General features: G+C 39.6%; 2 pseudogenes; one reads left to right on the forward strand and one right to left on the reverse strand.

Annotated features, from left to right (window-relative positions):
• Window positions 1-6,169: 6,169 nt before the first annotated feature.
• LOC115215908 lies at window positions 6,170-6,578 on the reverse strand (annotated as a pseudogene).
• Window positions 6,579-6,819: 241 nt separating this feature from the next.
• On the forward strand, window positions 6,820-7,308 carry LOC115215905 (annotated as a pseudogene).
• The last annotated feature ends 9,871 nt before the right edge of the window (window positions 7,309-17,179 follow it).

Genomic DNA, 17,179 nt, shown 5'->3' on the forward strand with positions numbered 1-17,179 from the left:
CTTTAGCTTGGTCTAAATGTACCAGCGCCCCACGCTTGCCAGCTATCCTATTAACCCGCTCTAAGGTATAGCGTACAAGATGGAGATTGTCGTGTATGGATCGGCGTGGGATGGCACAGGTTTGTGTCTCCGCGACTAGTCCACCCACGACCTGCACCAATCTTTTTGCTAATACCTTGGCCAAAATCTTCACCTCTGTGTTAAGCAGAGTGATGGGCCGAAAGTTATTCACTAGATCCCCTTTGGGTCCTTCCTTAGCAGCATCACCACTCCCTAGCTCACAGATTTCGGTATGAACCCGTTCTGTTGCCAGTTGGTGAAGACGCAAGCCAGCAATTACCCAAACAATTCTGGCATATTATAATAAAATTCGTAGGGAAGACCATCTAGTCCTGACGACCTGTCCCCACAACAATCCGACAAGACGTCTTCTACTTCCGCAGCTGTGATCGGCTTTTCACTGCATTCCGCTTCCCGCCCCGAGACACGCGGCACACCGGCGAGGAAGTCCGCAGGGTTCAACCTGCGCTCCGGTCCATCGCTCCTCCCGAAAAGCTGGCCAAAATGCTCATAGAAACCTTGCACATCTCCTCGGGTTCGTTTACCAATTGCCCTTGATTGTTTGTCATAGATCTTATTTTGACATCGTTACCATGTTGAGCTTCTACCGCACGGGGCCATCTCACAGCGCCAATCCCATCTCGTCCCATTGCACAAAGCTTAGCCTTGACAATGCATCCCTCGTGTTTAGTCTCGAGGTGTTGGTTGAGCGCCAATCTCGCGACCAACACTTGGGATGCATTGCCATTCTCCAATGCCTCTTCTAGGGCCTTAACTAAGTCCCTTTCTACTCTAGTCTTCTTAGTTGCTAGTTCTTTACTAAATCTAATTGACTCAATTTTGATGGCTCTCCACCATTTGTTGTTAATAATGGCGCCTGCCAGAACCCTCTTTACTGACTCACTAATCCGGTTCCTGTATTCCTCACAGGTCAAAAGAGACTTGTTGAGTTTCCAGTAACCGGGACCTTGTCTACATATCCTATCTAGGACAAGCTTGTGATCGCTGTAGCTGACATAGTGGAACTGTGGACAACTAGCTATGTTCTTATTCTTACGTCTAACTAAAATCCTGTCGAGATAAGATCTAGAAGATCCGTCGTTGTTCGTCCATGTCCACACTGGAGAGTCCGGAAATTCTAGCCTGTACCGGTCTGCCAGCTGAAAGCGATCGAGCAGATCGGCGAGGGATGGGTTTCCCCTTCTATTGGGATACGGGACAACACAATTTACGCGTGCATCGCAGAATAGTAAAACCACTTAAAAATAACCATGAAGCTCTTTCGGCTAAAAAACCCATTCGTTCTGTTCATAATTTTAAAATATTGGAGAGACTGACTAAGGTCGCAGTGATCTTTAAAAAAAGGCAGATAAGATTTGTTGTTTGAATAGCATACATTTGTTGGCAGAGGTAAAGCTCATGGATCGCACCCCCTTTGGGAAAGGATTAAATATAATAAAATATATCCTTAAATGGCCATGAAAAGACTGGGTGGACAAAACACTTGACCATGTGTCTGCTCGATCCGCTTTGACTAGGACTAGCGGAAGATTCACAACCAACTGGAAGAAAGACATTATTACTGCAGTTTTTGTAATGGTTACAATCTGCTATAAAGCTTTTGCTATCTATTCCTTGTTTAAATCCACCAATATTTTAGAACAGAACAAGGCCTCAAATTCATAAAATTATTAAAGCAGACGCAAATATTTTTGATATTCCAGAATGTCAGCCATTAAAACGTTGGGTTGTATACTCCTGAGTTATCTCCCCTCTACCGTTATTGAGACAACGATTAAATCTAATTTCATGGAATGTTTGCTTTGCAATCACCAAGTCCCGGACTCACGCCAGCCTGTCCCGCATTTGAACCTGGAACCACAGTTACGAAGTAAGCTTTTTACTACACAGCTGTGTAAATTCTCACACTCAGAAAATATATTTATGACTTTCAAAAGTATAATTATACCCTCAGCTCTTTAGTTTAATTAGGTTTAATCTTCAATTCTAAGGAGTCTAAGTCAGATATTCTATCAATCCAAGGGGCCTTTCCATTGTGCATTTTACCTTCTGCCCGAATTTTATTCCAATCATTATTATTAAAGTGTCGAGCTGGCAGAATCGTTAGCGCGCTGGGCGAAATGTTTTGTGGTATTTCGCCCGTCGCTACGAGGGTGAGTCTGACTTTCATCTTTTCGGGGTCGAAAAAATAAGTACCAGTTGAACTGTGGGGTTGATGTGATCGACTCATCCCCTCCCTCAAAATGGCTGCCCTTGGGGCAACATTTGAAACCATTATTATTAAAGTGTCGAGCTGGCAGAATCGTTAGCACCCTGGGCGAAATGCTTAGCGGTATTTCGTCTGCCGCTACGTTCTGATTTCGAAATCCGCCGAGGTCAACTTTGCCTTCTATCCTTCGGGGATCGATAAATTATGTACCAGTTACGCACTGGGGTCGATGTAATCGACCGTTCCCTTCCCCAAATTTGAGGCCTTGTGCTTATAGTCGAATGAACCAAATTCGATGTCTGGCACCCGTGCCAGTGGACCGCTAACTGCTCCATCCGAGCGGGATCACTGTCAGAGCAGCTCTCTGGCTTCCATACATCCAGAGGTATGTATGTATGTGTATATATATAGGGCGAGCACAATGAGAAGTTTTTATTGCAGTTTTGACTTTGAAACAAAATATATTTTCCTTAAATGTTCGCTACCTTACAAAATCTATATCACCTAAGCAAATGACCTTCTCTGAATGCACTGAAAACATTATAACATTATCTGATCACTACTTCAGAAAATTATCGCCGTCCTCCTTGAGCACATAAGACAAATTTGGCTGGGGCAAAATGAGTAAGATTAGATAAGGTAAATTTGCCGCTTCAGTCGTCAGAAAGCAGACTCATACACATCAATATCCATCAGAAATGCAATAAATATTTAGGTCAAATGAAAGAGGGTCAGGGGAAAATGGCACATGATATGAAATTAACGAAAGACGACTAAAATATTCTCTATAGCTTCTTAAACGATCTGCTGGAGTCTCTCTCTTTCTCATATATTTAATCACCATGCAGTGAAAGAGGAGAAATTCTTGAACATTACTCATTTTACCCCATTTAAGACTTTTTTATTTTTGAATTTTTGAAATTATCAAATTAGATTTTAGTGTGGGGGAAAAATTGATTTAGAGTCCAAAGAAAAGAATATTTAAATACCAAAAATTATCCAGATATTTTATTGACACTCAAAAACAACTGGGTCAAAGTGGAAGAATTTCTTGAAAAAAAAGTGCCTGTCTCGTGACTTATGTTTCGAACTTTCACTTTCAACAACTATTCTGACCAATTTTTACTCCTAAACATAAAGTAGCCACACAAAACAATGATGCAATGCAATGATTTCAAACAGGCAGAGAAAATAACGAGAAATCAGCGATTACTCATTTTATCCCGGTTACTAATTCTGTAGCCCGCCTACATATATATATATATATATATATATATAGACCGGAGTAAACACATAAATGTGAAACAAGGTGGAAAAAAGAGTACTCAAATACCAGTGGTAGAGTAATATGCTTTATTTTAAGCAGCAGAAAATTCAACAAAATCTGTTACTCTGAGTTTCTCGTTGCCGTTCATCAGACAGTTTTTGCCATTCTAGCAAAAACTGTCTGATGAACGGCAACGAGAAACTCAGAGTAACAGATTTTGTTGAATTTTCTGCTGCTTAAAATAAAGTATATATATATATATACAGACACACATTGTGTGTGAGTGGACGTCAGGGATAGATTGCCCATATAAGTTGCAATTTCTTCGTTTTGACGGGGATTTTTCAAACTTTTTTTTCACGTTGCCCTTGGAAATGATCTAGAGCATAGTTTTGACAAAAAATATTTCAGAATGGTTTTTTGTAAACCCATCACCACCTTTCCCTCTCCGGGCCGATTTTTTGGGCATTTAAAAACTATAGAATCCTTTTCGGTGAAAAAAAAAAGGGACGAAAATGTGAGTGATTTAAGGGAGATTTGGTTGTTGTTTCTAGCATATCCCATGACCGGTGTTTTAAGGTTGATAAAAATCATAAATTTTCAAAAACATTTTCGAAAAGCATAAAACGAATTTTTGCAATTAATGGGAAGAAAAATATTGACAGGCATCAATGCTTGTCAATGTGAGAAAGATGGTCATAGGATATGCTAGAAACAACAGCCAAATCTCCCTTTAAATCACCTTTTCGTCTGAAAATAATTTTTACCGAAAACGTTCTTTTGACACATTCTACCAGTATACGAAGTTTCAAATTGTTTGGTCAAGTAGGAAAAATCTGAAAAAACAGGCCTTGGAAATGAAAAGATCCCTCCCGGTCACCAAAAAGAAATTTTAAAAGTCTAATACGTGTTTAAAAAAATGTGTAGAAAACGAATATGAAAACCAAAATTTCGGAAAATTCACACGATCCAATTTTTCCCTCATAACTTTCAGGAAAATGGGCATCTTTTACATGAAAGTTTGTGCAAATACTTTTTCAACGGCATAGATTATGATTATAAAGAAATTTGTGGGAGAGAATTTTTTTCCAAGGCGGGGAGATTCGGATCAAGAAGACCACAGAAGTTAGAATTTCTCCGTTTTGACGCGGATTTTTCCAATTGTTTTTCACAACAGCCTTCGGAGTGATGGAGAGCATCGTTTTATGAAAAAAATACTTTGGAAAATGGACTTTTTTTTTACTCTCATCCCCCCTTAGTGATGACATCAATGAACCACACGCGTGCTCCATTGGTGGGATAATTAACTTTTACCCCCACCCTCATTAACCGAAGCCGGGTGTAAGAACAGAAAAGTAGGCTATTTAAAATTATCTTATACATACCTATTTTTAAAAAATCACTGGATAAATGCCAGAAATGACCCCCCGGGCTCTCCAATATTTTAAATTATGAACAGAAACAATCAGGGGCGGGGAGTGGGGTTGGAAAACAATTGAAAAACATTAATATATGCGAGAGCGAGAAAGAAACGACGATGGTTGTCTTGGGATGTGCTAGAAATGACAGCCAAATCTCCCTTAAATCACTTTTTCCTCTGAAAATATATACAATTTTTTACCGAAAAGGTTTCTCCCATAGTTTTTAAGTGCCAAAAATTGCCTAAAATTAGTCCGGAGTATTCCTGATCCGAAACTTTTCTCCCTATCCCTCGGAAAAAATTTTCCTTTCGTCTGCCTAAATTACAGCTGAAAGGCATCAATGCACGTGAGGGACAAAGAAACGAAGCATGGGCTTAGTAACAGCCTAACCCTAACCCTAACCCTAACTCACTAGAAATATTTACTTGAAAAGCCCTTTCCCACCGTACCAAAAGAAAAGGGGGCCTAAATCGGTAGTGAACAAAATATTGGTAAAATCCGTTGAGTGCAACTGATGTGGGCGCGAAAAGGGGACAAAGGCTTACCCCAGGAGGGGCTGCGCAATTTGGACAAGCTGGGAGGTACAACGTTGTCCATGTCACTGCAACGCTTGTCTCTCCATTGATGCCGTATCGGGTTACTGCAACGACCCCTGCCCCTGAAATTCTTAGCATCTAAGAAATAACTGTTGGAAAATAAAAATTGTAGTGGCCACGATAAGATCCCTTCAGTAATCTAGATTTAAAAAGGAGCAACGGACTGTTTCACTGTTTCCCAGTATGCTGTCGCAAATAAATCCGGCAAAAAGACTAGAAAATGAGGGGCCAAACGCCATCACCGAAAGCGGCTCTGACAGACATGCATTTCAGTACCTGATCCCATAAACACACTTTACACAATTAAAAACTTGGCTGTTCCCTTATTACCTCTCAAAGCTGTCGACGAACTGTCATCCGTATCTTTTCTTTATTTACATTTCTTTCTTACTTTTACTGTGAAAGAGGAGAAAGTTTAAGACACGAACGTGCATATGAAATGGATGCGGGGGAGAAAGAGACAGAGTTCCACTCGTTACGCCAAGAACATACGTTCACTCTCACATTAAAGAATCGCAAACAAAGTCGACAAGAAGACTATTTGTAGAAAATAAGGGGCCCTGAAAAGGGCCGTTGGATTAAGCCAAGCACAATCACCGAAAGCGCTTACTTGGAAGCCTTCTGGGTCTTCTTGGGGAGAAGAACAGCCTGGATGTTGGGAAGAACACCACCCTGGGCGATGGTCACTCCAGACAAAAGCTTGTTCAATTCTTCGTCGTTGCGGATGGCCAACTGTAAATGACGGGGAATAATTCTGGATTTCTTGTTGTCTCTGGCAGCATTTCCTGCCAATTCCAACACTTCGGCAGCCAAATATTCCATCACAGCAGCCAGGTAGACTGGGGCTCCGGCACCAACACGTTGGGCATAGTTTCCCTTACGCAGAAGACGGTGGATACGTCCGACAGGAACTGAAGTCCAGCACGGGACGAACGGGTCTTGCTCTTTCCCTTCACTTTACCTCCTTTACCACGACCAGACATTTTCAGAGTTTGATACTAATCTGAAACGAAACAGAGAGAACAATGAAATAAAAGGCGCCTTTCGCCTTTAAATACCGCCAAGGGGGCTCCAGCAGTCGGAGATTTGCACTAAGCAGGTGAAAAATGAGCGGGCTTTTGTCACGTGGCACACTTGTCAAATTCTAACCAATGAAAATGAAGGGCGCGGATTTAGAAAAAAATGTTCCTCTGCTGAGCCTAGTTGACAACTATAAATAGAGTGGAGGTTCGGATGGTCGTTATGAGACATCATGCCACCAGCACCAGCTACCGCTTCGAAAGGAGCCAAGAAGGCTTCGAAGGCCAAAGCTTCACGTCCCCCCGGAGACAAGAAGCGCAAGAAGAAGAGGAAGGAAAGTTATTCCATCTACATCTACAAAGTAATGAAACAAGTCCACCCCGACACTGGCATCTCCAGCAAAGCTATGTCCATCATGAACAGTTTTGTCAACGATTTGTTCGAAAGAATCGCTTCTGAAGCCAGCCGTTTGGCTCACTACAACAAACGTTCGACCATCAGTAGCCGTGAGGTGCAGACTGCTGTCCGTCTGCTTCTCCCTGGTGAGTTGGCCAAACACGCGTCTCTGAAGGTACCAAGGCTGTCACCAAATACACCAGCAGCAAGTAAATCTATTCTAGTCTTCGTCTATTTGACAACGGCCCTTTTCAGGGCCATCCATATTCTCTTGATTGTAACTTCTGGTTTTCTATTGATCTGCGATGTTTTCTTACATAAGGGTCGTGCATAGCCACAGATAGCGAGGGGTTCACATAACGCAAACCAGACGAGTGTATAGTGGGTGTAGTCATAAAACTTGTCAAGCTTTTTTATTTTTGAATGGGGTTGGGTAGTGGAAGACCTCGAATCAAGATGTTAATTGCCAATTAAGGGTACAGGCCGCTTTTTTCCATTCTCAAATGTATATAAATTGGGGGAAAATGAGTACTGATTGAGTTTCTCCCTTTTGGAGGCACTTTTTAAAAATCGATGGGAGAAGCCTTTTTGGAAGGGACCGAAATTAATTTTCACAGGAATATGGGTGCTTTAGCAGTTGTTTCTAGCAATTCCTACAACCACTCCTGTTACTATCACATTGTTTTTCAACATCTATATGCTATTAGAAATAAAAATTGAAATTTTGATTTTTATTTTTTCTCACACCCTTTTGTTTCTGTTTATAATTTTAAAATATTGGGAAAACCCGAGAAGATTAGTGATGGAATTTGCCGTGTGATTTAATTTCGATAACATGGGTTTTCAGTCGGTAAATGTGTTTTCTTTGACACAACGTTGCTTGGTTTAAAGTGTGTAGTACAAGTAAACTACTTTTGGTACTACTTGAGAACAGTGGTCCCGGTGCCCGCATCCGCGCTGGCTAGTCATGACTAGTCGATCCTTTGTTTTTGTTTTATTTACTTTGCTAGGTGTAGGATCGACTAGCGAGTGCGCGCTTCTCAAGTAGTACCACTACTTTAAAATATCCACCAATGTTTAAAACTTGGTCCCTGCTATTTTGGAAATGCTACGAGGGCTTTATGAAAGAATGTAGTGAGGAGACCAGGTGAAAAAGAATAAGAAGAAAAGTAGAAAAACTGCCTGGGGCAATCGAAGAAGATGTTTTGTGAAGAACAAATTATGTATATAGTCATCAATTATGTATAGCTATCTCTAGAAATGAAATTTATATATTTGTCTTTATTTTCAGTTTGGTTAATTTCCAAAATAACAGTATATTATCCACCAAAACATTTTATTCTTTTATCCGTTTCAGTCATTTGACTGGCCATGTTGGAGCACCGCATTTAGTCTAGCAAATAGACCCAGGACTTATTCTATCGGCAACTTTTGCCGAACCACTATGTTACGGAGACGTAAACACACCAGCATCGGTTGTCAAGCAATGTGGATGGGAGAAGACAGATATACGACGGTCTTGCAATTTCCGCCTACCAAATCCACCCAAAGTCTTGGTCGGCCCGAAGCTATAGAAGACACTTACCCAAAGTGCCACGCAGCGGGACTGAACCTCACACAGCCACCCCCGCCTACTGGAATTTCTCAATTTCTTTTTCTTCGTCTGTTTGACAGATACTGCTAGCATTTCAAAATTTGTTATCGCATTTTCGTGAGATTTGGTTGTTTTTTCTAACATGTTGATAGCCTGCTTGACGGTATGTATTTTTTTTTCCGTATTCTACGTATTTCGCTAAGACTAGAATTTCCGGGGAAAGTGAGGTGGGTAGGTGGGAGAAATTGAAATTTTGAAAAAAAGTTTTCAGAATCAGATCCTCCATAACCAATATTGTGGGATTCTGTAAAAATGTATCCATTTTACCCGAAGTTATGACGGAAAATTCGGATCTTGTGAATTTTACCAAAGTCCCCTCCCCACCCCTAGGGTCGTCAGCGCGCATTTTTTTTCCTATCTGTTTTCCATTTACTTGTTAACATCCCGGGTGAAGGTCTTTATATTAACCGGATTTTCTATTTTTGCGTGGGGTGCGTGACTTCATATTTATAGAATCCCCTTTATTAATCGGATCCCTGATCTTTCTGCTTCGGTCGCACAAAATCCGACAATTTATTCATTTGGCTTTCGGTCTGTATGTTTTTATTGATGAGAATCGGTATGTTACCCGCAAGAAGTTTTGCTGAACGCTATTATGTGGGACGGTGTCCTAAATATACGAGGAACTCGCGCACAATTGGTTTCATCGTTGACTGGAACCTTTCAACCTCAACTTAATGTAAACATTTGTAGTTATTTATTTACAAGGAAAAAGCAAATGAAGTCGCCATTTCGGATGAGGACGCCCACATAAGTTGTTTTTTACGGATTTTTCCTGTTCGGAATGATGGCATTTTTATGAACAAAATTTCCGGAAATTTCATTTTCACTCCATCCTTTCAATGGACTTTTTTTTTTTTGGTAAATCTCTACTTCACATGAACAGCCCCAAAACTGAACCTAAAGGAAAGCTATCTACCGTATAAATAGCGACTGAAGTGGCTGTGTGGTAAGTAGCTTGCTTACCAACCACATGGTTCTGGGTTCAGTCACACTGCGTGGTACCTTGGGCAAGTGTCTTCTACTATAGCGTTGGGCTGACCAAAGCCTTGTGAGTGGATTTGGTAGACGGAAACTGAAAGAAGCCTGTCGTATATATGTATGTGTTTGTCCCCCCAACATCGCTTGACAACCGATGCTGGTGTGTTTACGTCCCCGTAACTTAGTGGTTGGGCAAAAGAGACCGATAGAATAAGTCCTGGGGTCGATTTGCTCGACTAAAGGCGGTGCTCCAGCATGGCCGCAGTCAAATGACTGAAACAAATAGAAGAGTAAAAGAGAGAGAGTAATCATTAAAAACAGGTCATTAGTGTAGAAGAGGCAGGGCAAATGGGCAATATTACTGAGGGCAGAGTTGAACGAAGTTTATATACGAGAAAAGTTGACAGTTAAATGCTTTGCTGATATCAATGACAGCGCTTCAACGCAATAATGAAGATCTAATATTGAGGTAAACCCTAATCCATATTCGAACAGAAAAAAACCCCACTAGACTTGGAAAATTGCGCACAAAGATAAGGAAACCTGGGAACTCTTTCTGAATCTACATCATATTAGCGATAAACTCCAAGTTAAATATTACATTCAGAAGTGCGATGCGAAGAAATATTTTTAGTGTTGGCATAATCACGATTTTGTAAATGAGAGACGATTTTAGAAATAATGAGTAGTGTTTCTTCTGAATTAATCTCTTGGGAAGAAATGAAAATGGTAGAGCAACAGATTGCGAGACATCATCCGAAATGATTATAGTTGGTGATTGGAGGGATGATCTGTGTGTGGCCTCTCGGCCTGCTGAGAACAACCAAATCAACCACATTCTCCCGTCATGAAAAGGAAAGGATTAAATATAATAAAATATATCCTTAAATGGCCATGAAAAGACTGGGTGGACAAAACACTTGACCATGTGTCTGCTCGATCCGCTTTGACTAGGACTAGCGGAAGATTCACAACCAACTGGAAGAAAGACATCATTACTGCAGTTTTTGTAATGGTTACAATCTGCTATAAAGCTTTTGCTATCTATTCCTTGTTTAAATCCATCAATATTTTAGAACAGAACAAGGCCTCAAATTCATAAAATTATCAAAGCAGACGCAAATATTTTTGATATTCCAGAATGTCAGCCATTAAAACGTTGGGTTGTATACTCCTGAGTTATCTCCCCTCTACCGTTATTGAGACAACGATTAAATCTAATTTCATGGAATGTTTGCTTTGCAATCACCAAGTCCCGGACTCACGCCAGCCTGTCCCGCATTTGAACCTGGAACCACAGTTGGGAAGTAAGCTTTTTACTACACAGCTGTGTAAACCCTCACACCTAGAAAATATATATTATGACTCTAAATCGTCTACTATACTCTCAGCTCATTAGTTTAATTAGCTTTCATTCTCAGTTTTCCATTTTATTTTAAACTTTGGATTTTTAATTTAATCCTTGGATGCTGAAAATATTTCCGAGTTTCTCCGTGGAATTAACTAAGAGCAGCAGACATACGCAGGTACTTTGTCATTGGAGTAAGTGGAGCAAGAGCACACACGAAAGCGAAAAGTCGCTGAAGAGGTCACAAATGTGTGACGAAAGATTTCCGGACCATTGAGTTAAAATTAAAAAGAAGAAAAAAAAACATTGATAAACGAGTAAAGAACAAATATATAGTGCGTGTGTTTATTTGGCAAAATAAATAAATAAAAATGACCATCTCGAAATACAATAGAGAAGTATAGATTGATTTGGTAAAATGTTTAATGCAACTGAGTGTAATGTTTCGAGGGTTGATATGGTAAATTGAAAGCAAATCTTCAAATATTCAAAATGAAATGATTTAATAGATTTTAACTTATTAACCATCGGGTAACCTGCGCAAATCATGCCAAGACACACTGAGTAAGGGATTAAAACAAACAGGTGTTCACAAATTAGATTACAAATACTCAGTTGAATTAACTCCAAGATGCATTTTTCATGAATAGATTACTTATGTTAGTGGAAAATATCACTTATATATATATATATATACACACACACATACATACAAGATATGGGGGTGGGGTTAGTTCACAGGTTGATCTAAACGATTAATTACGCTAGGTAAGTGCTGTAACCGATCCCCATTCTCGGGGATATCACAAAAACAGCTGTAAGCCTTTGAATTTTTTCCCCAATAATAATAGTGTATTTCACTTGTTTGTTTTGCCTTAATGTTTGTTTCCCTCTTTAACAATTATAGACTCAGGGCTTGGACAAAATAATGAAAACATCACAATTTTGAAATACCTACAAAACCATCAAAAGCTTGTTTACTTTTAAGTTTTTTTTATTTATTATTAGTGTTGCTTAATATGTTTTGCTAAAATTGCAGTTTCTTTTCAGATATCATCAGAAAAAGGCAATTATAATTCATTAAAATGACAAGATCTATTGAACTTTCAAAGAGGTCAAATTGTTGGTGCTCGTATGGCAAGCGCTAGCGTAATGAAAACAAGTGAAATGTTGCATCAAGAAGTACTGTCTTGAAAGTAATGACAGCCTTTGAGAAAGAGGGAAAAACCTCCTCGTTGAAAGAAAACTCTGGAAGAGAGCCAAAACTTTCAGATATGGACTGTCGGGCTCTTATGCGAACTGTTAGAAAGGATCACAAAAGTACAGCTCCCAAAATTACTGCAAACTTAATGACCACCTCGAGAACCCAGTTTCCACAAAAACTGTTCGCCGGGAGCTGCACAAAGCCAGATTTTGTAGGAGGGCTGCAATCAGAAAACCACTACTTTCAAAAAGAAACGTTGCAAAGCATTTAAAGTGGAGTAAAAACCTACAGAATTGGTCCCTAGAGCAGTGGAAGAATGTGATTTTCTTGGACGAGTCATCCTTTACCTTATTTCCGACCACCAGCCAAAAGAAGCATTTGACCCAGACTGCCTTCTTCCAAACTGTTAAACATGGAGGAGGATCTGTGATGATCTGGGGTGGGGGCTATATCTTGGAAATCCACCGGCCCAATGCTTTCCTCTCCCTTCTTCCTTAGCTAACACACCCTCTCTCTTCATTTCCTTTTTTCTTCTCTTTTTCCTCCCATTCTCTCTTCCTGGTTTTGATTTGACCCATCTCCTTTTTTCTAATCCTACACATCTCTCCTCCCTCTACCTATCCATTAACACTATCAACACATTTTAATTCACACAAAAAAACCCTCGATCGACCAACACTGTTTACAAGGCTCTATGCTTGGAATGACCAAATATAACCACCATTGGAACTCACACACCAGACACAAGAAAATTTCTTCACCAAAACAATTTTTCCACCACTCTACTTCAATAATGGAACTGCAAATACAATATCCTTTTGTATCTCACTTCTATTTTCATTCACTTATTTCCCTCTGCATTTCATATCTTCTCTACAATAATTAATACTCAAACATTTTCTAGCACCGTCTCCGATGAAGGGATATATAAAACATCCCGGAAACAGCTGTAAGATATTTTCTTGATAAACGTTATGAAATCAATTTACTGCCTTGGTTTTTTTTTTATCTCATTCTGTCAGTTAATACACGACTCACGTTGGACTCCTCATTCGTATCATTATCGAGCGTGGAGCTTAACCATGGTGTCTATCCATAGCTCTTACTTAGCAACTACCCGATACATTTTGGGTCTTCCTGATACCAATACCTTTCATACCCTAAGATATGTATATATAAATTAGAAAAAAAAAACCCACCTTTTATCAATTCAATGATGACAAATTAAATTATACCATTTAGAAAAATTACCTATTATAGAAAGATTAAATATAAGATAAAACATATAACAATGATTAAGTAATGTGCAAAAAAATAAAATGTGTATATTTAATATATTAAATATACACATTTTATTTAAGTTTTTGCACATTACTTAATCATTGTTATTAAATATATACATTTTATTTATTATTTTGCACATTACTTATGGTAAGACCTCACCTGGAATTTGCATCACCAGTCTGGAACCCCTATCTTGCCCAGGATATCAATCGTCTGGAAGCCGTTCAGCGACGTGCAACCAAAAGAATACCCTCCATCAGGCATTTGCCATATTCTGAATGCCTTATTTCCCTGGGCATGGACACATTGAAACTCCAATGTCTGGCAGCTGACTTGGCAGACACCCATAAAATTATTAACCATCTTACAAACAATAACTCTGAGCACCTTTTCGAACACCACCCGTGGACATATTTACAAAGTAAGAAAACAGCACAGCTCCTTCCATGACTTTCGGAAACATTTTTTCACACTGAGAGTTGCTGAAGCATGGAACAAACTGCCGGCATCAGTTGTTAGTTGTCGGAGCACTGCATCCTTCAAAACTTCCATGCTTTCTAAGATTCGCCAACACTACGAGGGACGTTCAATAAGTAATGCCTCTGGCCCACTTGCAGTTGTTTGATCTAGCTGAAATTTTGCTTGTGCAATTATTTATGTCTCTATAGATTAAGTGGCAAATTACAGCTCTGAACTAATTGTGGTTTCTGATTTACAGGTGTTTGAACTGAGTCAAGTGTGAAATGGAGCCTGTTGAGTGTCGAGCAGTGATCCGGTTTTTGTATTTGAAAGGACGCACACCACGGGAGACTTTTGATGAAATGAAAGTAACTTATGGAGATGATGCCCCATCATATGACCTTCTAAAACGCTGGCATTGTGAATTCAAACATGGTCGGAACTCTGTGGAAACAGCTCCCAGATCTGGTCGCCTCCTTCTGCCATTGATGAGGCATCTGTCCGTCAAGTTGAGGCTGCCATTTTGGAAGATCGACGCATAACTATTCGCCAAATAGCCCATGAGGTCAAGATTAGTACTGGGTCTGTGGAAACTATCATTCATGACCATTTGCATATGCAAAAGGTGTCTACAAGATGGATTCCCAGGCTGCTCACATCTTTCCAGAAGCAAGAACGCGTTGATTGCTCGAGGATGAATTTGGAGATGTGCCAAAATTTTTCAAAAGACTGATTACACAGGATGAAACTTGGGTCCATCACTATGATCCAGAGACCAAAGCCCAGTCAATGCAGTGGAAGCACCGTGACTCACCTCCTCCAAAGAAGGCAAGGGTGCAGCCCTCCGCTGGCAAGGTCATGCTCACAGTCTTCTGGGACCAGGACGGAGTAGTGATGACAGATTTCCTGGCAAAGGGTACCAGAATTACAGGAGCCTATTATGCTTCACTTTTGAGGAAATTAAGAGAAGCTATCAAAATCAAGAGGCGGGGCAAGATCAGAAAAGGCATCCTCCTTCTGCAGGACAACGCTCCGGTCCACAACTCACGTTTCGCCAGGTCAGAAGCACAGGCGTGCGGCTATGAACTCCTCCCCCATCCCCCCTACTCTCCTGACCTTGCACCCTCTAATTTTCACCCCTTCCCAGCCATGAAGTTGTTTTCGAAAGGAAAGCGTTTCCCAGATGATGCAGCCTTGATTTCTGAAGTCACGTCGTGGTTGGAGGACGAAGCTGGGGTCTTCTACAAAAACGGTCTCCAGAACTGCATCAAACGATGGGGGAAATACATAAGTCTGGGTGGTTCCTATGTAGAAAAAGACTAATAATTGTGCCAAGTTTCGTTGCTCTACTGCTATGGGAAGTGAGTCAGGGGCATTACTTATTGAACGCCCCTCGTACACCTGATTTTCTCCCCTCCATACACACGCAAGCATGTATCTGACTCATACATTGTTTGCTTTCCAGACATTTCTACATTACTGCATACACTTTATACGCACTTTCTGACAAGTTGTGGTGCACCTGAGCACTGTATACAATAATTTCATTATTATTATTATTTTTTAATCATTGTTATATGTTTTATCTTATATGTAATTTTTCTATAATATGTAATTTTTCTAAATGGTATAATTTAATTTTTCATCATTGAATTGATAAAAGGTGGGGTTTTTTCCTAATTTATATATATATACATATATATTATATTTTGTGAAATTTGATTTAGTTTTTCTAAATTGAATTTTCCCCTGTAAGTTTGGAATAATATTCCCTCAAATATATATATACATATGTATATATATATATTCTGTTGTGTCTGGGGAGAGCCATTTTCTTTTTGTGCCTTGTAATGTAACACTCACCAGTAAAATTTCCACTTATTTCATATTTCCCTAAAATTTTCGTTGCGTCTTGCAAACTTTTCATGTCTTGACTCGGTCCCTTATTTACACTGCGTTCCCTTTTGTTTGTTTGTTTGTTTGTGTGTCTGTGCCTATGCATGCATGTACATATGTGTGTGTGTGCATTTGTATGTATGTATTCTGCATATTCATGTACTTGCGTGTTTGTGTATTTTCTATGTATCTGTGTGTGTGAGCGTGTGTTTGTATATGTGTGCACCTCTGTCCCCTTGTGTGTGTGTTATGCATCTATGTACCCTGTTTGTATGGATGGATGTGCATCTCTGTATGTGTGAACCCGTGTCCCCATATCTGTCCTTGTGTGGAGCAAAGTGTGTGTGTATCTATGGTCATGTGTTTCAGTCTCCATTTGCGTGTGTCTGTTCTTGTGTTCATTTCTTTATTTTCATGTCCATATGCTTACATAAAAAAAAAACCTGCATACACACACACACACTCACATGGTATGAAATTAACGAAAGACGACTAAAATATTCTCTATAGCTTCTTAAACGATCTGCTGGAGTCTCTCTTTCTCATATATTTAATCACCATGCAGTGAAAGAGGAGAAATTCTTGAACATTACTCATTCTACCCCATTTTAGCCTCTCCTTTTTTGAATTTTTGGAAATTATCAAATTAGATTTTAGTGTGGGGAAAAAATTGATTTAGAATCCAAAGAAAAGAATATTTAAACACCAAAAATTATCCAGATATTCTATCAGCACTCTCAATAACAACTGGGTCAAAGTGGAAGAATTTCTTGAAAAAAAAGTACTTGTCACCCGCTTAAAAAGATCTGGAGCACTTTTTAATCAAACTATTTCGCAAAATGGTGTTTTTGTAAATCCACCATCTTTCCCTCTTCGGACCGATTATGTGGGCACAACACACTTAAAAACCTTTTCACAAAAAAGAAGTACATATTTTCAGTCGAAAAGATGTGATTTAAGGGACATTTTGGCTGTTGTTTCTAGCATAGAAGGTTTTAAGAGATAAAAATTGTAACTTTTCAAGAAAATTTAGATAGCATGAACCAATTTATGCTATTAATGAGGAGAAAATGTTCGTTTCTAATCTAGGTACAAGGCCTGATGTTTTGGGGGAGACTCAATACGTAACTGGTACTTACTTTATCGATCCTGAAAGGATGAAAGACAAACTAAATACTTGTTTCTTTACTACCCACAAAGGGCTAAACACAGAGAGGACAGACAAACGGTCGATTACATCGACCCCAGTGCGTAACTGGTACTTAATTTATCGACCCCGAAAGGATGAAAGGCAAAGTCAACCTCAGCGGAATTTGAACTCACAACGTAACGGCAGCCGAAATACCGCTAAGCATTTCACCCA

Source organism: Octopus sinensis, linkage group LG9 (genome assembly GCF_006345805.1).
Source record: "Octopus sinensis linkage group LG9, ASM634580v1, whole genome shotgun sequence".
In the NCBI taxonomy this organism is placed as follows: Eukaryota; Metazoa; Mollusca; class Cephalopoda; order Octopoda; family Octopodidae; genus Octopus; species Octopus sinensis.